The sequence below is a fragment of the Apis mellifera genome, linkage group LG12 (genome assembly GCF_003254395.2).
Source record: "Apis mellifera strain DH4 linkage group LG12, Amel_HAv3.1, whole genome shotgun sequence".
Lineage (NCBI taxonomy): Eukaryota > Metazoa > Arthropoda > Insecta > Hymenoptera > Apidae > Apis > Apis mellifera.
In genome coordinates, this window is record NC_037649.1 from 5,854,901 (window position 1) to 5,881,398 (window position 26,498).

Here is a 26,498-nt window from a genome sequence, read left to right on the forward strand (position 1 = left end):
GGAGAGGTGCAAGGAGATCATGAAAATTCATTAAAAGAGGAAATGGTCGGAAGGGGCAACACGGTGGCAGTGGTGAACATTGCTTTGACCTCGTTACATTGCCTCGGTCGTGGGTGGGTTCGATAATCAGAAGGCTGCTCGCCCATCCGGAAAATCGGAAAATGAAATAACGAGCGGTGATCAAACTTTTAAAGCCTGCATCTCTATAGGCGAGCCACCGGTCGAAACGATATTATATCCACCCCTCCGTAAAAGCTCGTAAAAAAACCTTCGATACACGGTTATAACGAGAACGATCACCTGCCTCCTCCCTCTGATGAAATTCCGACAACAGAAATGGCCGCAGGCCGAACCAGTCTGTTTGCTTGTTTGCCTTTCGCTTTTTTCTCCTCGTTAAAAGCTTTCACGTCCCTCCTAAAACTTCCCTCCCCCGATCTTTGTCCTTCCTTTCTGCTCCTCGAGATATCAATTTCTCCTGGCGTGTCCTTTTTTTATCGGGATATAAAAACGAAGATGATGGTATAATTATTTCAATTATCAGTCAGAATTTTATATTAGTCTATACGTGAAATTGTTTTGAAGTTATGTAAATTATATATATAGAAGAATAATTATACGCTATTGGAAAGATTGAAACAAATATCGATACATTTTTGATACATTTGTCCGAGAATCTTGATGTTTGAATTATTAATTTTTAATATCCGAGCGAAACGTACGTCAGCGGAGGTGGTTAACATTGATGCTGTTCAGGTCTGACCATGCGTTTCTGTGTAACTCCATGTGGAGTTGGACGATCGATGACAGGTATAGGTGTGTCGGGTGAAACAGGTGACAGCTTGGTTAACCGCACACCATAGGCAAATTAATTGTTTACCAAGAATTCCACGATTTACCTCGATACGTGCATCTTTAATACCGACAATTTCGTTGAACAAATCTATTATTTATACATTTCGATACGTGGTCCAAATCCTTTTATCGTTTTCTTTCAATACTTCAAGTTTTTCCTTTCATATTTCTCACTCTATTATTATATCAACTTTATTATTGTATATCTGAAAGTAATGAAAAAAATTTCAATATAAATATCAATATTCAAAAATTCCACTCCTCGTACAATTTCGCAACAAACCGTGTCAATTTATGAAAAATCCCTCGATCGTCAGAGGTTAATCCACCGGATGTCTGAGCTTCATTACGATGAAATTAAGGGTCCACCGTGACCACGCAGACGGACTTCGTTAACTTCTTGGCAGTAATTTCGGGCAATTATAATTACGAGATTACAATTAGTTTTGCGCCCGAGACCCGGGTAATTCGAGGATGAATCATCGTCTCCCCCGAAGCTTCTGGCTAACGAGCTTCCACCAGAAGCCGGTGTTGCATCGGATAATAAATTGGCCACGGCAAAAAGCTTTGAACGCAGAACAGAATCACGTGGCTTGCCGTGGGTACGCAACAACCGGAAATGGAGGGACGTTGCAACTTTTGTTACTTTCTTCCACGGTGGACAATGGAGGATCTCGTTTCCGTTTTCCCCCGATATTTACACGAATCAACTTTTCCATCCGAATCGATGTGCTCGCCATCCATTTATTCGTTCCACGATTTTTGTGATTCCAATCCTCTCGTCACGCCACTTCGTTCAAGTTTCGATCGAGAAAAGCGAAAAAAATGAAGCCATATCGAGTGGCGTTGCATCGGTTTTCCAGATTTAACACTCGTTAAAAAAGTGACGTGATTCGGGAAATCAAAGGATTTCAAAGGAAAGCTTCGATACAATTTCTATAAGAATACGATAAAAATTAGAAAAAATTATTTTATTTGGAAATTTACCTATAGAATTCCGCTAATAAAAATTAATAAAATTTTGAATAGCGTCATGTATATGGCAAATGATATTCATAACATAAGTTTTCCATCAAGAGATGTAAAAGATCCAACAAAGCATATTGATATATACCTCTGCAATTATCCTTTGTATTGATCGAAACATCGATGAACGTTTTAAAGAAGCACAAAATAGAGTTCGAATTCGAAAATTATTCGCGGAATGGAGTAGCTTCGATACGTTTCCATCTTCGATGGAAAAAGTTTCGGAGAAGGAAGAGTGTGCGTGAAACATATCGACAGAAAATATGGAGGAAGCTCGTTTAAACGAGCGCGAGAGAATATCGCGATGGAAATTACAGGATACGGAACGGAACACACAGATTTTTCAGCGAAATGTTTTGCAGTAGCTAGTTTACAGGAATGGAATAGTCCAATGAAATGGTTGTCAGTTTGCTATCGAAAAAAAAAAACGAGAGAGAGAGAGGAAAAAAGTTGCAATTTACAACAGTTTTGAACGCGTTTCCCTCGCGTAAGGGGATGGAATGCGGTTGAGTGTGCGTTCCGAGCGAGCGAGTAATTGAATTTCATCAGCAAATGGGTCTGGCCGACCGATAAAAATTGACCGAATTAAACAGTACGTTCTTCGAATCGTATTTTACATTTCGTTCCCGTTGGATAATAAATACGGGGAGGGAGAGAGGTATTCGCGTCTTTTACGTCGTCGAGCTAAATAGCCAAGGATGGAAAGTAGGGTTACGACCAGAAACTGTCGATGGATTGAAGATTTATCGTCGAGATTAAATCCCGACGCATGGTTACAACGCTCAAGTTTCCGCTTTTTGTTCCAATGGCAAGAGGCAAGAGGAGTCTCGCAATTTTCCACAGAAAAATCGCGTTTCACCAAGTTTATGATAGGCTTATATATTCGTTTCGTCGTTGGGACAGTTATATCTTCCATACGATCAATTTTATTCTATTAAAAAAAGAAGAGTATTTTAGTTTCTTATTTGCATCTGTGTCAAGGAAAATTTATAAATACCCGTTATTTCTCTTGGTTAGAAACGAATATCGTAACGCGTTATTGAAAATTGAAGTCTCGATGCGTTGATAGAATATTATTACTGGATAAGAATAATGTCGTTCACATTGTCACCGATCTTTTTGAATTTTACTTCATCCCTTCTCAAAATTCCGATCATAAATAATCTTACTCTTGTACAATTCCTGGCAATGCCGTTAATTAATTCCCTTTTCAAAAAAGAAATTACATCTCTGAATAGTAATCGGAAAATTACACCTTTCTTATGATAACTTGAAAACGTCCCTGAAAAAAAAGAAACGAGTTAAAAAGAAACCAAAAGGAAAGGAAAGGAGAGAAGAAGAAGAAGAAGAGAGGAAAAATTATTTGAAAATGCAAACGAAAAAATCTTTACGTTGAAACGACGTAGAGGGGAAGGAGGGATTATCAAAACAGTCCCCAAGAAGCGTAAAAAATGGCCGGTGGCCACTTGTTCCGCGCAATTTGCCGGCAGCCGCAACAAGATAATGGCCATTTATGCGGCCATTTTTCCGCCGGGGGACGGGGGATATGAAGAGCGACCACGAGACCCGTATGCACGTGGCCGCCAGCACAAAGAACCGCCGCAATTCACGTGGGAACGGTTTCCGGTTCATATTCTTTTTTGCCTTTCCCGTTTATTTTCCACGTTCCGTTCTTCATTTTTCCACCCTTCCTCCTCTCTCTGTTTCTCTCTCTCTTCAATCCTTAACCCTTCGCCCTTCCTTCCACCCTTGCTTTGGTTTTTTCACCCCCCACTCCGTTCACGCCGGAGCTTTTACCTTTGATGAATCGCGGTGGAATTACCCGTTGCACTCGCGGGGCCAATGGAGCAGCAGCTCCTCTGCGGGGTGAAAAGACGGAGAGAGTGGGGCGCAGGAGGAGAGACAGTAAACCACCCCGTCGATATTTGCGCGCGTATAACGAGCAAGGCCGGGGATTCATTCGAGGCGATTCTTTTTCCAACTCCTGCCCCTCTCTTATATTCCTATTCCCCATCGTCTCGAGACTCCTCCGTGTCGCGAGGAAAAAGAAAAAGAAAAAGGCAGTCTTAAAGGCAGCAACGAAATACGAACGTTTCAAATTATGATAATAAGTAATAAATTCTATCTCGCTCAAAATATCCAGGAATTTTGAATTTGACGATGTTAATAAAGTCGAGACTCGATTAAATGAAATTTTAATGTTTCGTGAAAATTTCGAGAAAATCGATCATGTTATCAAAATAAAGATAAAGGATGGATGGTTTCTTTGTAGATTAAATTCTTCGAAATCGAAATTACACAATCTGAAAAATCAGAAAATCATCGATCAGAACAGATTGTTATTTCGTATCGTGAATCGTGAAATAACGTACATGTTTAGAGCAATTTCGATTGGAACGTTAAATTTGAATGTTTAGTCGCAATGGATGCACACGATACAACTCACCAATATTCGTCGTATACACGTCCGTCTTGAAACGTTCAACAGACGACATATCTCATCTGGCGGGGTGGAAATAAGAAGAGACGGTACACGTCGGACGAAGTTAGCGGCGAAGCGGAAGGGAAAGACGTCCGTTGGATATTTTTTAAACGAGGATACGATATGATAGCGGGGCACTGGGGAACAGTGGTGGTGAAAGATTAAAGCCGAGGACCGATCTTCCATTCCTTCTTCCTCGAAATCAAATCCTCGAGGACAGAGGAGGCCTTGAAACGGGGGTTGGTTCTCCCTTTCGCATACGGAAGTAATGTCAATCTTTGGGGAGTTTACGTTTAAATAGGACTCGCGTTACACCATTGAACGTCGCGCATCAGCCGCGTCTAAACCTCTTTCCTAACTACCTTGAGCCAGTTTCTCCTCTCTCGTTTCGAAACAGGGGGTAATTAAGCTAATTGAATGGGCCGTATCCTTTGATACGTATTAATAACGGCGGGCTTCCGGATGCCGGGGATATAATTTCACGAGATTCGACGTCGCCAGATATTCGCGACAATTATTAAACCGAGGAGTTCAGGGGATTAAGTTCAATTCGTCACAATGTTCCATTGAAATTTGATAAATGATAAAGTTTCTTTGAGAAACGCAACGAGAAAAAGGAGGGAAAGTAGATATTTCAAAAAGCAAAAAGTGTAATTCGTAATATCGAAATGAGTGTAGATACAAAGATTAAAATTATAAAGATATATTGACGAGGATAAAAAAGCAGCAATAAATTTCGATAACTCGAAAATCTCTCGTCATCGATACGCAAATAAAAATACGATACTCTCTGTGCGGCATGAATTTTACAAAAGGAAGAGGGACAATCCTGGTACTTCTATCGAACGATAATGGACGATAATTCGAGGAAATTGAAGGAAGGTTGCAAAGAAACGGGAGCCAATTCCAATGTCTTTATTTCCAACATAATCGTAAGCAGGAAATATGAGCGAGCCGTTCCGCGGAATTACATAAAATTTTCCGTACAATCATGACTTTCAAAATAATCGTACCATTTCTTTAACGAACGAAGGAAAAGAAGAGGAAAAAGCGTGAAATAGATTCTCTCCAAAATCTAGATCGATGGGACAAGAAATTTTCAAGAACCGAATTTGCTTGTCTTCCAATTTCTCCACCCTCCGAGATATTTATCCGGAATAGCTGTGGTTGCAGCATATTTATGACACGAAATGCCAGAACCTGGCCTCATCCGGTGCACGTGACCATTTTTGCATGTCTGGCAAATTCATGGATCTGCCGCTGAACTTATCTATCCGTTGTTCCTTTTTACGGTCCCGATACATAGTCGTATAGTATAGACTAGGAAAATCGCGGTGATAAATTTTGTACAAGGCAAAGGCGAATGTTTCATTGTCCGAATTTGTTATTAGAAGCCGTGAAAAAATTGTAAAAAATAAAATTACTTTAACGAGATCCTTTATGAAGGAAGGAAATAAAATTAATTTTGAAAATATATATTTGTCAAAAAATTGTATTCCACGATGAAGGTTTTTAGAAATTAAATTTTATACCACTCAATACGATTTTTAAAGATGAATATACTCGAAGATTATAAGATATTCCAACATGTTATGGAATTTATATTTTCCAGCGTGATAAGTTAATTTTATCACGAAACAAGTATCGTTTTGTTGTACAAAATATAATAAATAAAACAATATTTTCTACTAATATTTCTCACGCACGTGTTTTCCATTATTATATAACGGCAGAAACGATAGTATTTTTAAATTTATATTTCGAAATTTAAATTGTACGGAGAGCTAGAGATTCTTCGAATTGATATCGAATAAACCGGTATTTATTCACCGGTTAAATTCAATTATTCGTTTAAGAATTTGAGAAATCGCGCAATGCGAGAAAATCGTTACTCCCTAACGACTTTTTCTTGCATAAAATTTCATAGCAACCTTCAATTGCAAAAGTTATCAAACAAGGGGCTATTCGCTTAAATCCCTTAACGAGTCAAAGAAAAGCACGCTTAAGAGTTTCGTCTGGATCGCGAATAATTAGCTGCAGTTTCCAAGAGTTGGTACACGGCACACCGTGAAACGTAATCTTAAGTTTGGACCACATTGGAGCCATTGTCGCGGTAGAAAATTATAAATGGCATCCCCCTCCCCTCTCCAATTTATAATCTTCACCTGCCTCGTTAATTAGTTACCGACGGTTAAATAAATAATCGGAATCTGACAAAGCAGGGAAATCAGTTCCGCAGAAGAACGAATAATTTCCATGCAATATCAAAAACCAAAGTTTTTAATATCTATTTCTTTATATAAGTATAAGTATAAAGAAAAACTCGTGAACGAATTCGGAACAATTTTATATATCGATTGGCAAAACACTATTGTAATACACGTAATCAAAAAGGAAAACGGAATAATTTGGAAAATTTTATCAATAATGTTTCTTCGAGTCGAGACGAGTGCTAGGTTGTTGATTAACCGCAAAATTAATTCGTTTTCATCGACGTGTAATGCGTGGCTTCGGGATCGTTCAACAAAGCATTCGCCTGATTATCGATACTTAAGCGATCGACTATTATCTAGTTCAAGTGGATTATATGAAATAGTTTGTTCTAATCTAGAATGCTGAGTATGCGCCAACTTCGCTTGATATTAAGTTAGAACGTGATCGTTTAACACTCGAGCCATGTGTCGGGATAAACTCGATTAAATTTAACCAGAGAGAAACCAGAGAATATATATCTTCGTAAAAAGAAAAAAAAGAAGAAAGGAAACGTATCATCGCGAAGCAAGATAAAATTCCTAGGAAATTCCAACGTGTTGATTTAATAATACATCGTTCTGAGTAATAGAAGGAATATTTTGTGAAAAAAGAATTTTAAACAAACCGTGTTCACCCCGATTATATTTTTACATTTAACGACGAAAGAAACACGATCTCGTTTCAATGAACGCCAAACGAAGCAATGTTACGCGGTAGCAATGCAACTATTCTCGTGCAGACAAGTAGAACGAGTCTATTCGCGGGCGGACAAGTAGAATCGATCGATTTTTCGTTCAGACAGAACAGAGGAATTATTCGTAATCGGGCAAGTGGAATGGAATACACTTAATCGAGGAAGGTAAATGGCTATGCTCTCGGTCGAACAAGAGGGGAAATGAAATCGTTTTGGAGGAGGGAGGGGTTGATAAAGTAGAACGTAGGTACATAAAGTAATTTCACGGTTCAGGAACATTAATCATTGTTTATAATTGTTATTGTATTTACCAATCGAACGAGGAACGTAACTTTGCTAATTAAGTTTCGTTTTAATTGTGAACGAACGTACTTAAGTGAATAATTAATTTATCCGAAATTATCGGTGGAAATAATCGGTGGAGGAAGGAGGGACAAATTTATAACGGAGACGTGACGTCAATTCCGTAATAAAAGGGTAGAATATCTCGTTTCTCGGGGATCTTTCGTTGTACGAAAATGTGATCGTTTATTTTTCTTCCACCTTCGAAAGTGCTTTCTGTAATATGAAATACCCCCTCCTCTCTCCACCATTGCTGTTTTTCCCCTCGCAATGTTTTAATGGCCGAGGACGAAGTTGACAAAAAAAATATATTGTATGCCCGTTATCCGGAATAACATTATTATATATCTTTAATCAATAATTGCGACGTATCTTAATGTAAAAAGAAGAAATATGCTTTATCTTTAAAGGAATATCATCGAAGTGTGTATCAAATATTATTAGAAACGAAATTATTCGTTCAATCGTATCAGCAACACTAAAGATAAAATTGAAAGATCCTTAGGATGGAAACGAGTGTTTATTTAACTGAAGATTTCTCGCATTGGAACGAAGTCGGTTACCATAGAAAATAAAAAAGTTTTCTCAGGGACAGAGAGAGAGAAAGAGAGAGAGATCACGAAACAGAAAAGTGGTGGAATAAAAGAGTGATTGTAACGAGGAGAGAACTGGTGCTCAATAATAAAGGACTACATAGTGACAACAAGGCAAACTCATTAAAGTTTTAGAACAAGCTTGTAAAATGTCGGAGGGAAGATTCGAAAGAAGGAAGAAGGAAGAAGGTGGACGCGTCTTTTATGCCCGGAAGAGAAGAGCGGAAAATTGCGAGAGACACGCCGGCTTTCCCGGTTATTGGTAATCTAATTCGTTCTCTCATCCGTGGCCACCTTTGGGATTCACGAACAAAATTACATTAGAGGGGTGTCGCGCCATAAAGCAACGTGCGGTTAGAAAGAAAGAAGGGGCGAGATACGTCCAGGTTTGATACGACTTTTTATCCTTCTTTTATTCGCTTTCCCTCCTTTATCGCACACGTTGCATCGGGCAACATCAAAATTTCTTTCATGTCATCCCGTATGCCCCCTCCGTATCTGAGATAAGATATCTTTATAAGATCAGTTTCAATTGAAAAGAAAGAGACAGGATCCTTGTAACGAATAATATATAAGAAAAAGTTGAGAAATTTGCGTGGAAAATTTAAACCGACGTAAATCTCTCGAAACAACTGATCCATTTATTATGTGTATATTTTTATATATACACTGTCAATTATAAATAATGGATATAGTTTATATAGAATAAGTTTTTGAAAATTAGAGTTGATTTAACTCTCTCCCAAAAAAATAACAATTCGTCTTCACTTTATACCGAAGAAGATATCATATATCGTTAACAATGAACGAGACGAGAGAAAGAACAATCGTTTAAACCTTTTTTTTTTTTTTTAAAGAAGAATATCGATAGAATAGATAATGGAGATCCATTTTCTATGGGAAGAAATATAACGATGAAGTTGGGAACGAGGCGTGTAAATTGCACAGAAAATAGGGCATTTAAATGCAACTTTGTGTACTTTCGCGGATCGAAACGTGGAAAACCCAAGGTGGTTGGGCCACTGTTCGTTAACGCCGGTTTAATGGCGTAACTCGCAACTGCAAAAGAAATCGCGCAGAAACTACGCTTTTTCCAACTATAAAACTCACGTATTCTCTGCCCTTGTCACTGTAAGTCTCTGCATGTTGAATCGTTGCCAACTTTCCTTTCTCGCCACGACAGACACGTTTCTCAAGAAATCCGAGGATTTAATCTTCCTGCGTCGATCCCATCGACAAAAAATAAATCAATCCTCTCTCTTCCGTCGATAATACGAACGTGCATCGATCCCAATGTTGGGAATACGAGCCGAGTCACTTGGCATTTAACATAAATTTAATAAAATTCTTGGAAAGTTTACGATTAATAACATTGGAGAAACGTGGGAGTGGTGAATTTCGTTTGAGCCTCGTCGAATTGGAATCAGAGTAGAGACGAACGGATCACTGATCAAAGGTGAGCCTTAACAACCGTGACTTGAAATGATGGGTAGATAGTGGAGCCGATAGATGTAAACTTAATGATATTGGAAATTTACCGAGACGGAATTCGAGAAGATGAATTTTTTAAAAGGAAATCGTAACGTTCGAAATAATACGCGTCCAAACATAGCCACGTTTCAACGAAAATGATACGAGATGTTTTCACAGAATTTCTTATTCCTCTTAATTTAATCTTAATGCGTAACAATTGTATACTCTCATGATGTATACATTGCGATTATTAAAAATTCAAGCAATAATACAAACAGACTTTGAATTCAATTTAACTTGGTTTAAACGCTATTTAATCGTTTCCAGGATAGAGTTCTCTGCACACCTTGCAGAATGCCGAATAGCTGCAGAACGGCCGTGCAGATGCTTCTACTAAATTACGAAACAGTTTCCGGGTGTATGGAAACTCGAAAAGGCAACTCCGCTCTCTCAATTCGGCCAGCCTGTTAGTTAACCATCCTGTGAATCATTTATCATAGAGGATGAAAGTGGGATTTATCCGCTTTCGAAGAAGAATCTCACTCTTCTTTCAAAATATCCCGGGGAAAAAAATTCGATCTCGAGATCTTTATCCTTATTCTCCAATGATTCCTCGTTTATTTCATCGACCTGTTCATTTTCTTCTCATTCAAACTTTATTCTCTTTCTGGTCGGCTTCTTCTCGACCCACTATATTTGGAATTCGTTCCTTTTCCTCTCGATTTTTATCCGCTTCCTGCATAAATCAATATTCCTTTGATCAGCAACTTTCCTTTTGTGTACATTTATTCTATCACGTTTTATTGTACAAGCTTTTTTATCATAATTGTAAATAATGGGAACAATGGTAATAATTATCTTCTTTTCACGGAGAGAATTCCTTAAAAATCATCCAATTTTCTTCCTGTTTCCAATTCATTCAACATCCCCATTAACTATTACGTACTCTCTCACTCTCTAAAAAAGCACATTTTCTTTTTACAAATTATTCCTTCCATCTTGAAATAATTTTCGTTCGACTAACACGTTTGCAAACGAATAAATAAAAATTTCTTTCTCTATTTCGTTCCTTTCTGATTCGTCCCTTTGCTCCCAACCCCTTCTTAGCGGCACTGTTTCACGCCACCTTCGATATCCTGTTTGCAGTTCATTTGAATGCATGGGTATCCCCCCGGGATCAGGGAGCGCAACACGTAGGATTCCGAAACTCAGATTTATTCCCTTAAGTATAGTCAATATTCCAGACGTTGGTTGCAAGCAAGGAGAGGGAACGTTCTCTTCTTCTTTTTTTTTTTCTCTTGCCTATCCTCCCCGTCCCCTTCTCCTCTCCCAAAGCTCCTCCTATTCCCCAGACTTTAAATTGATACCGTGGAATTTTAGGAAATAGCGACTCGTGAAAATTGAACTCGGCTGTCTGACGATTTCCTCTCGACATCGTCCCCGCTCGAATAACGAATGAGAGGAGGGACGAAGAAAAGGAATTGCCTCAGCGTTTCATCCCCATTTTTCGATCCCCGCGATTACGAGGTTCCCGAAAATTTATCCGGCTCTGAAATTTATCCAATTTCATCCCGTGAATTTTCCGTCCGATATTGCGGAATCAATGATACAAATATTCTCCCAGAATATTTATAATTACGCGTTTACAGGAAAGAATGTTTCATCTTTCTGAAACTTATCTCTTCTGTGTTCGCAATTAGAAGAAAGATGGAGATATTCTGGGAGAATTAATACTAATTTTTATTCAAACTGGTTTTATATATTTAAATTAATATGATAATTTTAGAATTAGTAGAATTTTATAGTTGAAATATCGCGTATAATATTTTTTTTTAAATTATCCTTTAAATCCTTTTCCTTGAATTGCAATTTCTTTTTTTCTTCGTAATACCTATGAATCCAGGCTTCGTATCCATTGAATCAAATAATATCCTGGATTTCTGTATCGCAGAATTTAACAGTTATTATTTAAATCCTTCTTCGATTCAATTCACAAATCAATTTGATTAAAAATTTCAATTTATATTTCCCTCTCTTTTTCGAATAATTTTAACTCAAAACCTGCGATACATTAATCCGCCAAAATCGTTTCTCAAATATCAAATTCACAAACCCGTGATCAACAAATTGATAAATGGCAACGAGTGGCGAGGATTGATTTAAGTTAACGACGTTCTCAGTGTGTCGCGCAATTTGCGAATGCGCAATGGCGGAAATAAAATACGCGATTTCATAATTCTCGAGGTCCATTGGAACGGCGTGGGAGGAGGAGGAGGAGGATAAGATTCATTCACCTCGGAAGGGGTGTGGAGAAAAGAGAAGAGGAAGAGGACACCGGTTCTTCTTTCTTCATCCCTCCTCGCCCTCCCCCGCCACTTACTTCTTTTCATCCGTCCTCTGTTTTCTTTTTCTTCCTTCCTCTCTGCCCCCTTCTGTTTTTCCGCGAGCAATACGACGCAATTACCGGCAAGAATGGCAAGACGTTCCCACCAGCTCTCGTAGTTTTCTATAATTACCGTTTTCCCCGCCTACCGTTCGCCATCCGCAGGTAATCGTTCGCGATCCTTTGTCCCCCCGATCCCTTTTTTCTTTCTTTTTTCTCTCTCTCTCTCTCTGGATTACCCCGGAACGAAGCTTTGTCCCCTCGTGCACGCACGATCCTCGAATTCAATTTACATTTCCAGCTTCCACGGAGCGGCAGCGAATGGAACAGAGGAAATTTGTCGCCGATGATCATCATTGTGTTAGAGCCGGTGGATTATGACCGGATTTATGGGTATAATAACGAGCGGAATTAGAATTTTTTCCTTATCGAGAGAATAACGCAGTCTTGGAACAGGTTTGGATGAATTGGTAAGGAAAACAATCGAATTGTTCCTTTTCTTTTTTTTTTGTAAGTAAAGAAAGAATCTTGTAAATTGGAAATACTTATACGAAACTCTATGGATGAAAATTGAAATTTCATTTTCATTGAAACGATTCGATTTCCTGTCTTTTCTCGTATTCATTAAAAACGAGAATCCTCGGTTCGACTTTCTCGATTTACGCGTTTCTCTTCATTCACTCGCTTAATTAATTTCCTTAATCTTCCAAAGGGTCCAATTTGAAAGAAACGTATCGACGAAATTATGCATTCACGAAATTCCGTCGAAAGATGGATATATGAATTTTCTCCCGAAGACTTTTTGCTAGCTAAACATATGATGTAACTCGCGCACAAGGGTGAATTAAAACCGCAACCTTCGGCGTTGCCGCCCGTTTCCAATAGCCGAATACGCGGCAACTCACGCACGCGCCGCACGGATAGAAGATATTTACGATCTGCGGCTTGTGGCATATCGATTCGTATTCCGCTAGGTGTTAACATCCGGCCAGTAAACGAATCGATCCAACACGCCCTTTAGGTGCAATCTGCGATTGCCGTTCGCCTGGAAATATCGAACGATCGATATTAATGTGTCGCCGGTCATCGCGAATGATTTGCTCGCACCAATTCGCCTCTTGCTATCGAGACCAGCTTTATTACCAGCCTGTTTGTTTATCTTCGATGATTCGTTCCGCGATTAAATTATGAATTTCGATCGTAATTGGGCCAAGGATTCGAACATTTCCTTTTTTCATTCAACATTGAATTATCCTCGTATTTGAAAATCCATTTTTCGAAAAGATACGAGGAGTATCGATGCGTTCTACACAAATCGTTCCTTAATTTATGTCGAAAGATTTCTTTGAGAAGGAGGAAGTTCAAGATCTCGAATCAAAATTATTTACATTTGAAGGCTAGATGGCTGTTTAGATTCGATGTTATCGCTGGAATTTGAGAGGAATAACGGTCGACAGGGTATCACCTGCATCGATGGAGATACGAGGGATCCGTGAGAGAGAGACGCGATTCGAGAATGTCTTCAGACATCCAAGAAGCCCGAGATCCTGTGAATATTGCGGAGGGTTTAGAAGATTATGCCGGATAAGTGGCGGATCGTCCCTGTTTGTATAATATCTCGCGGGTCTTACTGCTTTGATAGGATCGTGCCCATGAGCCCGAACGTAAGTACTTGGCATGCTGGTTGCAAGGTTTAGAGAACGTTGCGAAAGTGGACTTCGGGGGATTTCGAGCAGATCAGAAGTTTTATTCGTTACTCTTTGCAACTTGTGCGCGGCGTGACTTTCTATTTTTCGGATTCCGCTCTTCCGATCTTGTCTCTTTCTATTCCCTCGAGATCCATTTCCATCTTCTCTACTTCGATTGATATATATTTTTTCAATATTTATAATATCGTAAAAATCACAAAAATCTTCTTTGCATATCGCAAAGAGATCTTCGACGATCAAACTCAAACGAAATATTATAATGTTGTCTCGTAACTCGAGTATCGAGGTTCAAATTCTGTTCCTCGATCAAACTTGCAAGGTTTACAGCCTCAACCTCCTTTCAGCATCACAAATTCACGTGGCTCGTTGAGAAAACCAACGAGAAAATTGTTATGAACAATGCTTCGAAACAAGCATCGCGCGTTTTAAGCAAGGGAAAAAGAGATGTCCGACGTTTCATCCCCGTTAATCACTCAGATAACGGGCCGACATCGTGTTACAGGATTAATGAACACGACAAGGCGAAGTGAAGTTTAAACTTTACTGGAAGCGGTCGATGATCTATTAAAAACTTCGCCCCGGAAAGTTTATCAAGGTCGTGTTGCATATCGTTTCTCTCAAAGTGCTGACTTTTTTTATATCTCTCCATAATTCTGGGAAACGTCGAATCGTTGCTCGTTTTTCGTCAATTCTAATAAAAAAAATTCGAAATTTTTCTTATTGTTGCTTGCACTAAATTAATTGTTAGATACATTTTGCAATCTCCACGTCACATTTTGATAAATCAATTATTTTTTCTATGCACGTCTTCGAATTTCTCGTAATAAATTGTCCAATAAATAATCTTTTGACGTGAATCGCAACGAATGTAATTATTGAAGCGATACTCTTCGGACTCGCTATAACTTGAAATCCGAGAAACATTATTCATGGCTCTAATAAAAATTGCATATTCCCGCATCTCTTCGCGTCTCATTCGAATTTATCTCTCCACGATCTATCTTCCGGCTGATCCAACCAATTCGAAAGAGGATTAGAGTTATCATGGGACTCCCATCTCGATCTCTTTATTTCGAGATAAACGATGTCCGAGACGTCCGCTCCATCGATCTATCCAATGGTTTCCGTCGGATTACGTTTCAAACTCTTCTTTTAATCCCCGATAAAATGGCTAGCTTGTCCTACAAGGAGGCCAATGACGAAACGTGGACCGAGGAGGACACTGGAGCCAATTCACGGCTAAAGGTGATTTATTTCCGTTTGTCTCTAAGCAATCGAATGAACATCTTCGAGCAAAGATAGAGAGAAGATCCTTCCGATTCGGAAAACGAAATCGATCGTCACCTTTTGCTCTTCTTCATCTGATCAATAGAGTTGAATTTTGATATACAAAATCGAGGCCTCTTCGTCAATTAAGATTCTTCGATCGTCGTAGCTTTGAAATAGTTATATCGTTTAAAATCTTTCGAAATAATTTCAAACGAATGTTTCGATAAATAACGATGAATATATTAACACTCGAAAAGATCTCTCTGGAAATCCAATGTTCCTTTATGGAGGAAAGAAAGAAAGAGCAATGATCTTCTTCTTTTTCTTTCTCCTCTTCTTCTTTTTCTTCTTGAAACGAAATCATTACTTTTCAAGCGGAGTTGATTAGCCGCGTAAAAAGGACGAAACGGGGCCACGATTTATTAAAGTTGGGGAAATCGTAACTTGCGGTACGAACGCGTGAAATTATTTTCTCTCGGCCTCCCGCGGTAAAACAACGAAAGTGTAATAACGCGTGATGTATGAAATCCGTGATACGGGCTGGGCTAATGAAATAACTTTCCGCGTTACTTGTAATAATTCGGCGCGAAATCCTGTGGAATTTAAAACACGCGGTTAAACTGGGTTGAAAATAATTTGCGAGGAGAAGTATGTGGCTCTCGTGTTTGCGAGAGTGTGAGAAGATCGGAGGGAATAATATTAGGGGTAGATTCCTTTTTGTTGAGATATATTATTAATTATCGAACGCAAAATGAGCATTCGAATTAATATATCTGTTGATAAAATATTTGTCGATAAAGATTGATTTGTTATTATTGTTATTTTTATAATTGTATTCCCCTCGCAAGGGGTACTATCTATAACTCTCTTCCCAGTGTTTGATTTCCAATTGTCTCTGTGACGAATTCACAAATAATGGAAAGGATTCTCAATTAGTTTGAATAATTGAAATTCTGTTGTGTATTCGTTCAATATTTGATCATCGAGCGATGCGCGTAGAGAATTCATTTCTCCTCGAATTGCGTTTGAATTGTATGTTTCTTTCTATTTTTCAACTTTAGCTTTTGACGAGAGAAGAATTCGAGTAAGAATTTTTTAAAGAAAGATAACAGAAAGATCAAAGTTACGATGGATAGGAGTGGTGGTATTTCGAGGAGAAATGTATAAGAAAACTTCGCTTTGTGATTTATCGATAACTTTGATTGAAACTTTAACCGTTTAAGCTTCAAATCGATGTTATTGCCAACTTTTTACACAACGATTCCCTCTCTTAATAGTTTACTTTCTTCAATTTCTCTGATACAAACACAGTTCTATTACAAATTTAATCAAGCGATTTAATATTTAATTAACGACGTTACTGATAAGATATAAAATAAAAATTTCCATTATTTGTGTACGTATCTGAAAAAGAAAGAAAGAAAGAAACATTAGCGTTAGAAATCAAAAACTAATAAGAAGAAATATCACCGTATCCCTATATTACCGTTCCATCAACAATCTTCCTTTTTCTCTTTTTTTAATTAAATACCCGTTTCAATGAATCTTGCCCAACTCCAAAAAATTCAATATCCCTCCCACAATGATATTTCACCGACTTTACAATATTCCACGAGGTACAATAAGGCTCGCCGGATAAAACGAGAACAAAAATGTGAAAAATGATTCGGGTAAAGGGTGGAAAAAGCGTTCTTTGCACGCATTTTCGCGTTGCCACAATGGCAACGACGCGGCGAAAAAAGGAGGAGGAGGGGGTTGGAGAGAAAGGGAGGGAGGGGAGGGGAGGGAGCGTTATCTCGGTGATGTACGAGTGAAATCCCTATGTTGTTCTCGCTGTTACCCCGTTTCACCTTTCCAGGAATCACGGATAATGCGTCCTATTGTTCCTGGATGTTGTTTCTGCGGTCGATACGGATCCAGTTGCGCAACTTCATATTCCTGAAACGTTTTCGCCTATTCACTCATGCGCATCCCTCCCTCCCCACACTCTCTTCTATCTCTCTCTCCTGTTTCGAAGCACGGAGATGTCAAAGCTTTCGCTTTAAAACACCAATTATCGACCTATTTTCAAAAGTCGAATTTCTACGTCCATCTTGGCGAGACGTTTGATCGGTCTGTATCCGTTGATGTTGAATGAGATTAAGGTAAAAAGAAATTTTAAGAGAAGAGAATTGAAAAACTGGCATCAAATAGCACGTGACTCGTGTAAGATAATAATGATGATAAATGATTCAATTTAAAAGAAATGTATCATGATGTATCTTCTCGTTAAAAGAAAATCAATACGAATCTAATTATTCATCTCTCTGAATTCGATAAAACGGTATAATATCCTCTTCTTAATCCATCCTAATAAAATTTGATAATTCTTGTGCAACGACGGCTCGCACGGGAATACGTGGAACGTTCCATGAGGCGAGGATCCTCCCCTTTCCTTCGATTATGCGCCAAGTCTGGCTACTTCGCACCGACGAGAAATTCAGATTCTGGATCCACGCTGACGTGGGTTCAAAGCCACATAAAAGGCTTTCAGCGTACATTGGCCAGGGCAAAGCCACGAACACCGGCTTACACGCCACCCGGCATAAGCATGAAGGGGCATACATAGGAGGATACGAAGGATCGATCGTCTCAATTTCTCTTTGCCGATGTGGAAACGGTTTGCAAAACCGGTCTTCAAGAAGAAGGTTGGATCACGAATGGATGGGACGGGTTGCCGCACTGGGACGATTCCACGACGAGTCGCATTTATTCTCCAACGCGTGTATATCGAATCCTCTCCCTCTCTTTTCCTGAAAGAAATCGTCACTCGTTTTTAGAGGATTGACGTCGATAAGGTGTGCGGCTAATTTTCAAGGATCTTAATACTCTTCTTGATTAAGTATTAAGCCAATTAATTAAGCCAAATAATGTAATATACACGAAATTTCATCGAAACTTTTGGATTAGATAAATTTTCTCGCGCGAAGAATCTTTTGTAATCAATTTACGAAACCGATTATATTTATTCGTGCAATTAATAACACGAGAAATTTAAAAAAAACACGAATAAGAAAATTAAATTTACATATATACTTACAAAATAATTAAAATCAAAATGTATTTTAACGGGAATTATAACCGAATAATCCTTCCTTTGTCCCACCGCGCACATAATAATTAAAATCGGCGAGTATCACAACGAAATGATAACGAATTATCGATACGTTAACGCGTATCATCCATACCCGCCCCTGTGTTTTTTCACCTGCGATATTTAAACGTCAGATTATCGGGAGGGGGTGTCGGTCCAGCTGCTGTACTGAGCTCGATCGATTCCATCGTCTCCCCGTATTTCTTCTCCAATCGATATTTTCCTCCTTCCTTCCCCCTCGCCATCCACTCTCGAATCATATCCACTCGCGTTCGTAACGCAATTATGATAACGAGGATGAAATAAGGGGAGGGATCGGTGTCGCGTAGAAGGGAAACAATAAAAGCGATGAAAAAAAAGAAAAAAACAATACTTGTATCGTCGATCGGTTCCCCTTTGTCGACCATTCAGTCCCACTTTACTCCATCGATGGATGAAACTTGAAAATCGGGGCTGTATAAGAGTTACAAGAAAGCCCAATTATCGTAACGATGTCATTAAGATGGCTCCTTCAAAGTGTTGATCCTTTTCAACGAGAACTATTTCCTTTTCCTTCTTTTCTTAATTCTCCTTTGGAAACCTTATATTTTTCCTCTCCTCCTCCCTTCCTTCCCCTCGTTCCTTCCACCTTTATCCATTTAACTTCATTCGTCACGGGTAATATGTAATAAATGAAATTCCATCCACGCTTACAGCGTACCAGTTCCATTCACGTATCGGGTTCCTAGGATTTCGAGAGGTGACGGGAAGATGGTTGGAGATTCAACCGAGATTCGGTAATAAAGATCGTCTTCTAGGGAGGAGGGTGAAAACGGGAGCCCCGTGGACCCGTTAATTAATACGGGGCACACTGGTCCCGTCATAATTAAGCAATCCGCGATAATTCTACGCTACGGCAATCGCACAATCGTGCTCGACGTAGTTGAGCCAACTCATTTCCGGCGTTAACCAATTTTCGTCTGTATCGAAGATCGGTCCAACGTTTAATCAATACTCTGTCTCGTTTTTCTTTCTTTCTTTTTTTCAATCCAAGGCGATGAAGTATAGAGGAGGAACAATTGGATTTTTGAATCTAAATGGAAATAAAATATAAATCGAGATAAATTAATGCGGAATAATGGAACGTACCCTTGTTGTTTCTCGTGTTATTTTGTTCTCGTCCATGCGGGGATTTTTTATTATTTAGGCAGCGATGGATAATTGATTCGATTCTTCGTTTTCCGTAAAATAACATTTCTATATCCCGCGGGTAGATTTTCTCAAATTTCTCGAACGTCATTTTTCCTATAAATCAGCCGCGAAAATTCCACGGACGGAAGGGAAGAAGAACGAAACCCTGTTAATTAAATTTCTTTGATGCGGTAACGAGGAGGTAAGAAAAGGCAGATCTACGACGGGATGGAATCGAGGGAAACGAAGCACACCGGATATTATAAACGGTCGTTAACCGTGGCACGAAGGAGGACTGTCGTTTGAATTTCGTACGTGACGCGGTTTCGTGCCGCGCCAGGACTTCCGGTAAACGTAATTAAAATCCCTGCGGGGGCGGTGGCGCTCGCATTTTTGCGAAACGTTCCAAGGGAATAGAGGCAGTGTGAAGCTGCGCAACTTCGTAAAACTTCATTTTCCGACTGCTCGATGTAATTTCACCGCAACAATAATTATATTCCGCGGAAATAAATGCACCGGTGCATGGGCTCTATTGTAAATTTAGCCGACGATTTTTCTCGCGTCGATGGTATCTATAGATACGTATATATAAAAATATACTTTCCTAGTTAGTTTTTAACGTGTTCCTTCCATTTTCTTACAACGGGGAATAATTAGGAATTCAGAATTTGTTAAGATCGTCGTTCGAATATCCAATTCACAAATCTTAGAATATAATATTTTTTCTTTGAAATGAAACATTGCTTAAAAAATTTATATAAACGTTAAATTGGATGAATTTTTTTTACTAAAGTTGTATAAATTGATAAATATGTAATTATACTATATCAAGTTAGATGATATTCTCTTGTGTTCTTTCAAAGACCTACATTTTTTTTCTATGTTTCAAACTGGATAGCTTAACAGATATCCTATTTTTGGAAGAAAAATAGAATGAAAGAACACAAGTCTCTTTCTTTTCAAGGAAGAGATTCAATTTTATCAATATCGTCTTTTTGACTAAAAATATAAATTCACGAAACATCCAAGCGAATTATCCGAAAGCATATACTCCTCGCGCGATAAAAATTCATATCGTTTCATCGCGATAAAGACACCGATAATTTCATCGTCCAAAATTAAAAAAAAGAAAAAAGAAATTCTTCATCCCGCTGAAATAATTTTTCCCCATTTCCATTCATCATTTCATCCCCCTCTTTTCCAATTACGACACATTCTCTCCAAGCCTTCTTCCTCGGAATGGGACGGAATGCTCTTTCCGTCCGATTTTTAAATCAGCGTAACGCGCTCCACCCCCGCCAACGATCCCTCAACCCTCCCCCTCCCCGAAAACGAAATCCACGTGCACGTCGACGGATGACAGGTTGACGCACACGCGACGAGGCCTCCCCTCCTCTCCCCACCCCACCCCGTGCACGTCGACGACCTTTCATTCCCGTGACACGCCGCGTTTTCAAAATGTCCACGCGCCAGCCCCACCCCCTTTGACACCGCCGACTCCTCGAGTGGATTATGCTGACAGCCGCGATGAAAGGCGATCAGGAAATTAACTGGACTCACGTCGTTCAAACGTGTCGCGATCCTCGATCCTCCAAACACCTTTCACGCAACGCGTTCGTTATTGCGCGCTTCCCCTTAACCCCTTCGATCGCGCTTCCACTTTCTCCCCCTCCCCTCTCTTGCCGATTATTATTAAATCAGAGACGGTGAACGAAATGTAATTTTATTACACGAGCGATTAATTATTGCTCGAGGAGGAAAGCTTCGACTCGATATACGCATCTTAGAGTTCGAGAAGTGGAGAAGGGGAGAAGGAGAAAAAAGGAATTTCTTTTTTGTTTTTTTTTTTTTAAGATTTTGGATTCAGGATTGGATTAGTTATTGGGCATGAATTTTTGAAAGGTGCGGTTAATACGGCGCGGGGTTGCGGAAATTACGTGGCGTGGATTCAATTACGTTATCCATCATGCAGAAACTAAATCCGAAGAAGACCGTGGAAGTATTAAATCCTCTCCACTTTGTACCTTGCAAAGTATGAAAATCGGCTATGTACTTTTAACGTTTTATTATATTCGTTAAATTAGAAATACGGGTAAGGGAGGGTGGAGTGTTGTGAAGCGAATTGCAAAAATGAGATGAAATTGTGAGAATTAAATGATGATACATCAAAGACTATAATTATCGTTAATAATTTAGAAAGAAACGAATGCATATTGCGTATATCAGGACATTTGCTTGGAAAAATTACACGATAAAAAAATCATCTCGTAAATTTTTTCATGAGCAACTTTTTTCAAACAAACTTAGAATCTTTAAAATTTCGAGCTACGATTGATCGTTATTGTAAAAATAATCGAATTGATCGAAAACAGGAAATGCACGTACGAGAAGTTAAATTAAACACCCCCTCCCTTTCCTGCAGATCTTTCCTTTTCCAAGGTTCATCGTTGCGAATGGAATTAACTTTTCTCTCTCTTTTTTTTTAAAAATGAAAAGTTTAAAAGTGATATAACGAAACGAATTTTTTACAATTTTACGGGACCGTGATAAAAAATATTACCGCGTTGTATAAAGTATCAAAGTAATCAGATCGGCTATTTCATCGTCCCCGTTTCTTTCATATTACAGACGACGGTGGTAATTAGAATTGTAGCTTCGAGGGGGAGCATGGTCGCAAGAATATTTTCAAAGGGATGCCGAGTTACGCCCGCATATTCTTATGGAAATTAAAGTCACGAGCGGCAAGTAAATTGCCTCCGAAGTGGGCTGATAACAATAATTATTAATGAATTGCTAATCAGTATGCGGGAAGTGTCGAAAGATTAGAAGATGGTGTGGGTAATGAAAAAAATGTCGCGCAATTACGCGTTTGAAAATTATGAAATTATTGGTCTATAATAACAAGAGGTATAAATTCTTTTTGAGAAATTAAATTTTTTTCAAAAATAAGGAGAGAATGGACGAAAATAAGAGAGAGAAAAGGGAATAGTTTCTTTTTTTTAAGCAGGGCAGAAAAAGAATTTTTCATAGGATAAAAACCTGAATAGATGCATTTAACAATAATCATTTTATGGGAAAAAGATAACAATGGGAAAGGAAAAGAATGTAGTAGGAAAAACTATTAAAAGTATAACAGAATGCTGTCTCAGAGAGATAACATTATCGAAGTACTTAACCATTTAATACAAGTTTCAAGTTTTTTCTCGTTGAAGCGAGAAATAAAGATTTTAAGAAGAGAGTGAAAGGGAAAGAAAGAACAATTTTCGCGTGGGCGTCGACGTAATAACTAATTTCATTTAATTAATCATTTTTTGAAGTTATTTCAAAAGTTCAGTTAAAAGAATGGAGAAAGACATTAACAAGATAATTTTGTCTCTGATTCATCTATAATTATAGAGACATGTATATTTTTAACACGAATATAATAATACTTATTAAAAATACCATTTAAAATAAGCCAAAAATGAACAGATTTGTCTTCTCCATTAATTTTCAAATCCTATTAAATTCCATTAAAATTAAAATCGCGATAATTTCCAAGATAATTTTCTTTCCCTTTAAAATCCCTTTGATTTTTGAGTCATTTAGATACGATTTCCGGTTCCCGAGATGTTCGCTCTGAAAACAAAAAATAATAAAATAAAATAATAATAAAATAATAAATAATTTTTAATCGTTTACCATTTCTCTCCTTTTTTATTTATTCGTATCTCGTCTCACTGACTCATCCCAAGCGCGATTCTTAGAAAAATGCATTTCCAAGAAAAAATGTAAGTCGATGAATCGGCATTCACAATTTCTTAAGCGCTAGAAAAACTTTGAATCCTTGTATTGATGTGATTTCAATGATACATGGTTTCCTCTACTTTTTAAGATCGGTTCTTGAAGAGAAAATTTGTTGTTTTTCATTCTTGAAGAGAAGTCAAAATTTTACGATGATCTAATATCGTGAAATGTAAGAAGACGACGAATTAGTTTATTTAATTTCACGTTTTTTTTTTTTTAGAAATAATTATCACAGAAAGAAGAAGGAAATGTTAATCAGAGAATAATAAAAATTCTCGCGCGAAAAGTTCCTCTATTAAGAATTGGATAAGAATATAAACACTCTCTTTTTCCTTCGATATTTTAATTTTCCATAACTATCTAAATTGGAAAAAGGCAAATTCCACTTGATAATTTGCACGGACAATTTGCATATCCGCCTCGAACGATGCATACGCGCAGCTTCTTCGATAAAAGGTAACTCGCTTAAGTGGAGGACACTGTTTCCTTTCTCCACGATTCTCTTTTCGGAATAAAAACTGAAGGAATTCCGTATATTTGCGTTATTCGTTCCAAAATCTATCGCTGGCAAGGCACTTTTAAGAATCACGATAATTAATCAACCTATGAATTATTCGTGCATTAAAGATTAGTACCTCTTGATGCTAATTACAGCTAACATTTCCAGTTTTTTAGCTGTCTCAAAATATTTTAAAATCATTACGTGTCTACGAAAAATGATATTTCATCTTAAATTTGCTAACAAGTTATTTATTAACTATTAAGAATCTTCTTATTAATTATTCTCTCTCAACGAAATATTTAAAGTAAAATCTAAAATTGTATAATTAGAAATTGGTCTTTTATTAGCAATTAAAAAAATTTTTAAAAAACCTGGAAATGCAGCAGAATTAAATATTTACCGATAAAATTTTTTTACTTTTCTTGATTATTGAAAGAAAATATTTCTGGTGTCGAAGCACAAAGGGATGGGTAATTAACACGGACGAAGCAAAATCTCGAAGCAATCCACCTTCATTCTCCTTCTAAGATATTTCACGCCACTAAAAGAGATTAATAAAGATGGTAAAAATAATTCGTTTAATTAGAAATTCAAAGGAGTTATTTCCTATTATTACAGCATGAAATTCCCTCTTTCCTTCTCTCTATATAGCGATCCTCTTTTGCAGAATGATCGATAATCGAATCTCATCCGGACGAACGAGTTCCTTTACGCTATAAATAATATTTTACACCAGACCGTTTTCCAATTCTTTTTTTTTTTCCACATATTTGTCGATACCAAACGTTCTTGTCACAATACAATATTTTCTCGGTCATACGGTACAGATGTTATTGAAGAGCGTTTTGATCGACGTATGTGTGTTATGAGCTATCGAAGTTTAAAAGTAAGTCAAGAGTATTCTTTCCAGTATTCCGAATAATATTCGTTGTAACCAGTTTTTTATCAAAGCAAGCACAATAGCCCGTTATAATTAAAAATTTCTCTCATCTCGATATTTTTCTATCCTTTATTTCTCTCCTCAACTCACTCACTCACTATCCTCCTCATGACCAATTTCGATACGCTCTTATCTTCCTTAACTATTTCCTTAACTATTGAATCACTATTATATCCTCGTCCTTTTCCTTACTCAGCGCTGCTATTACTCCTTGCTTTAAGCGCCGAATCTTCCGTATAACCAAACTTGATCACTTCCATCATTCCCAATTTTTCCTAACAGTTTTTTAAAAAAACTGATGACACGTTCTACAACAAAACGAAATTCTTCCTCCTTTTATATCAACACGTCTAGAAAAATAAAAATCTTCTACAATAACACTTTTGTATCTTACGTCGTCGCATTTATTTGAGAATACAACCCCAGAAACGAATGCGTCTTCGTGCCATGCATTTCGTAAGTTGTAAGTTGAAATAAGATCGAACAGGAAACGGAAGAAGGGAGGGCGAGTAAAAACTTGAACAAACATTCTCCGGCAGAGACTCGCACAGGAAATTCAAGGGGCGAGATGGGAAGTTGATCACGCGTTACCCCCTTGTTCCTGCCCTTCCAACAATAGTTCGCAAGTGTACGGAAACCTGATTTTCTCCGCCAGAATTTCGAAGTCCGAAGAGGTGTACGAGGTCCGCTAATTTGGAAACTAATCTAGATGAAGTTGTGCTTCCATTAAATACCATTGTGCACCGGCTACACGTATTTCTCCTGCGAATCTCATTTCCAAACGAGAAACACTTTTCACTCCCGGAGACGCAATCTTATTATCGATAGCGTTGTCATCCATCCAACGATTCTTCTTGTATTTTTCACGAACGAGGACATTGATCGAGAGTGGACGAGTAATAGAATCACTGCCAGTTTATTTATGTCTTCTCTCCTTCCTGCTGAATAAATTAATCGTGATATAATGATTGGAATGAATCACGAGGAAATAAAATCCTTTGAAAAAAAATTGATAATAGGTAACAAATAAATACACGTAATATTTTTCGTTGCATCGCAACAATGGGTCCATTTTTATAATGGAATGGGATCAAAAATTCTTTCAATTAATTGACTTTTTGGAGGCCTGGCTTTAATTAAAAACGTGAGAGAAACCTATTCAACGATCGGAGCGGTTCTAATCTTTATTCCCAATTTACCACTAGCAACGAAATTACGAGATTGAAAAAACACTCGATACCTACGATTCCATTTTCTCGATCGAATCTGCTTTCCCTGATTAAGAAGAAAAAATTACGTACAAAAATTTGGACAACTAGTCCTCTTCTCAAAATATAATTTACGCGGAGGACAATTCCAATTCCATAAAATTACAATCCTAATTAATTTCGTGAAGATGGATCAATGTACATATCCCTTCCAAGGATTAAAATTCTTCTTCTTCGATTCCGGAACACTATTATATTTCGTACTTTCTATTCGAACGAACACAACTTCTACATCTTCATTCCCCTTTTTTACTTCGATCCCTGGAACAGAATATAAAAGGATTCCGAAATTTTCACCTCGCACACAGACACAAGAGAAGAGGCTAATAAAGGAGTATAGCATAGAGTGATCAAGGTGATTAATCAAAGGATCGAGGGGAGGGGGCAAGAAAGCAAGGTCGGCTCCAATTTCAGGCTTAACTCACGTATCCTTTCGTACATATCCGGAGGGGGTGGGTTGTGGAAACAGGCTGCTTGCCTCTGGCTGCAAGGTTTAAGGGTGGAAAGCACGCTTCGTTACTCCGATAACTATCTGTCATCGCGTGTGTTCCGGACGCAATGTCACCGATCACGACTCGTTCACGGTGAGGCTGCGCCAGGGTCCGTCGAGTAGTTTAATCAAC

At 38.2% G+C, this 26,498-nt stretch overlaps 1 protein-coding gene across 2 annotated transcripts in view; it reads right to left on the reverse strand.

The window, feature by feature from the left end:
* Positions 1-26,498, reverse strand: part of LOC724292 (disks large 1 tumor suppressor protein) — a 457,694-nt gene that overhangs the window by 304,547 nt on the left and 126,649 nt on the right. The window lies entirely within an intron of this gene.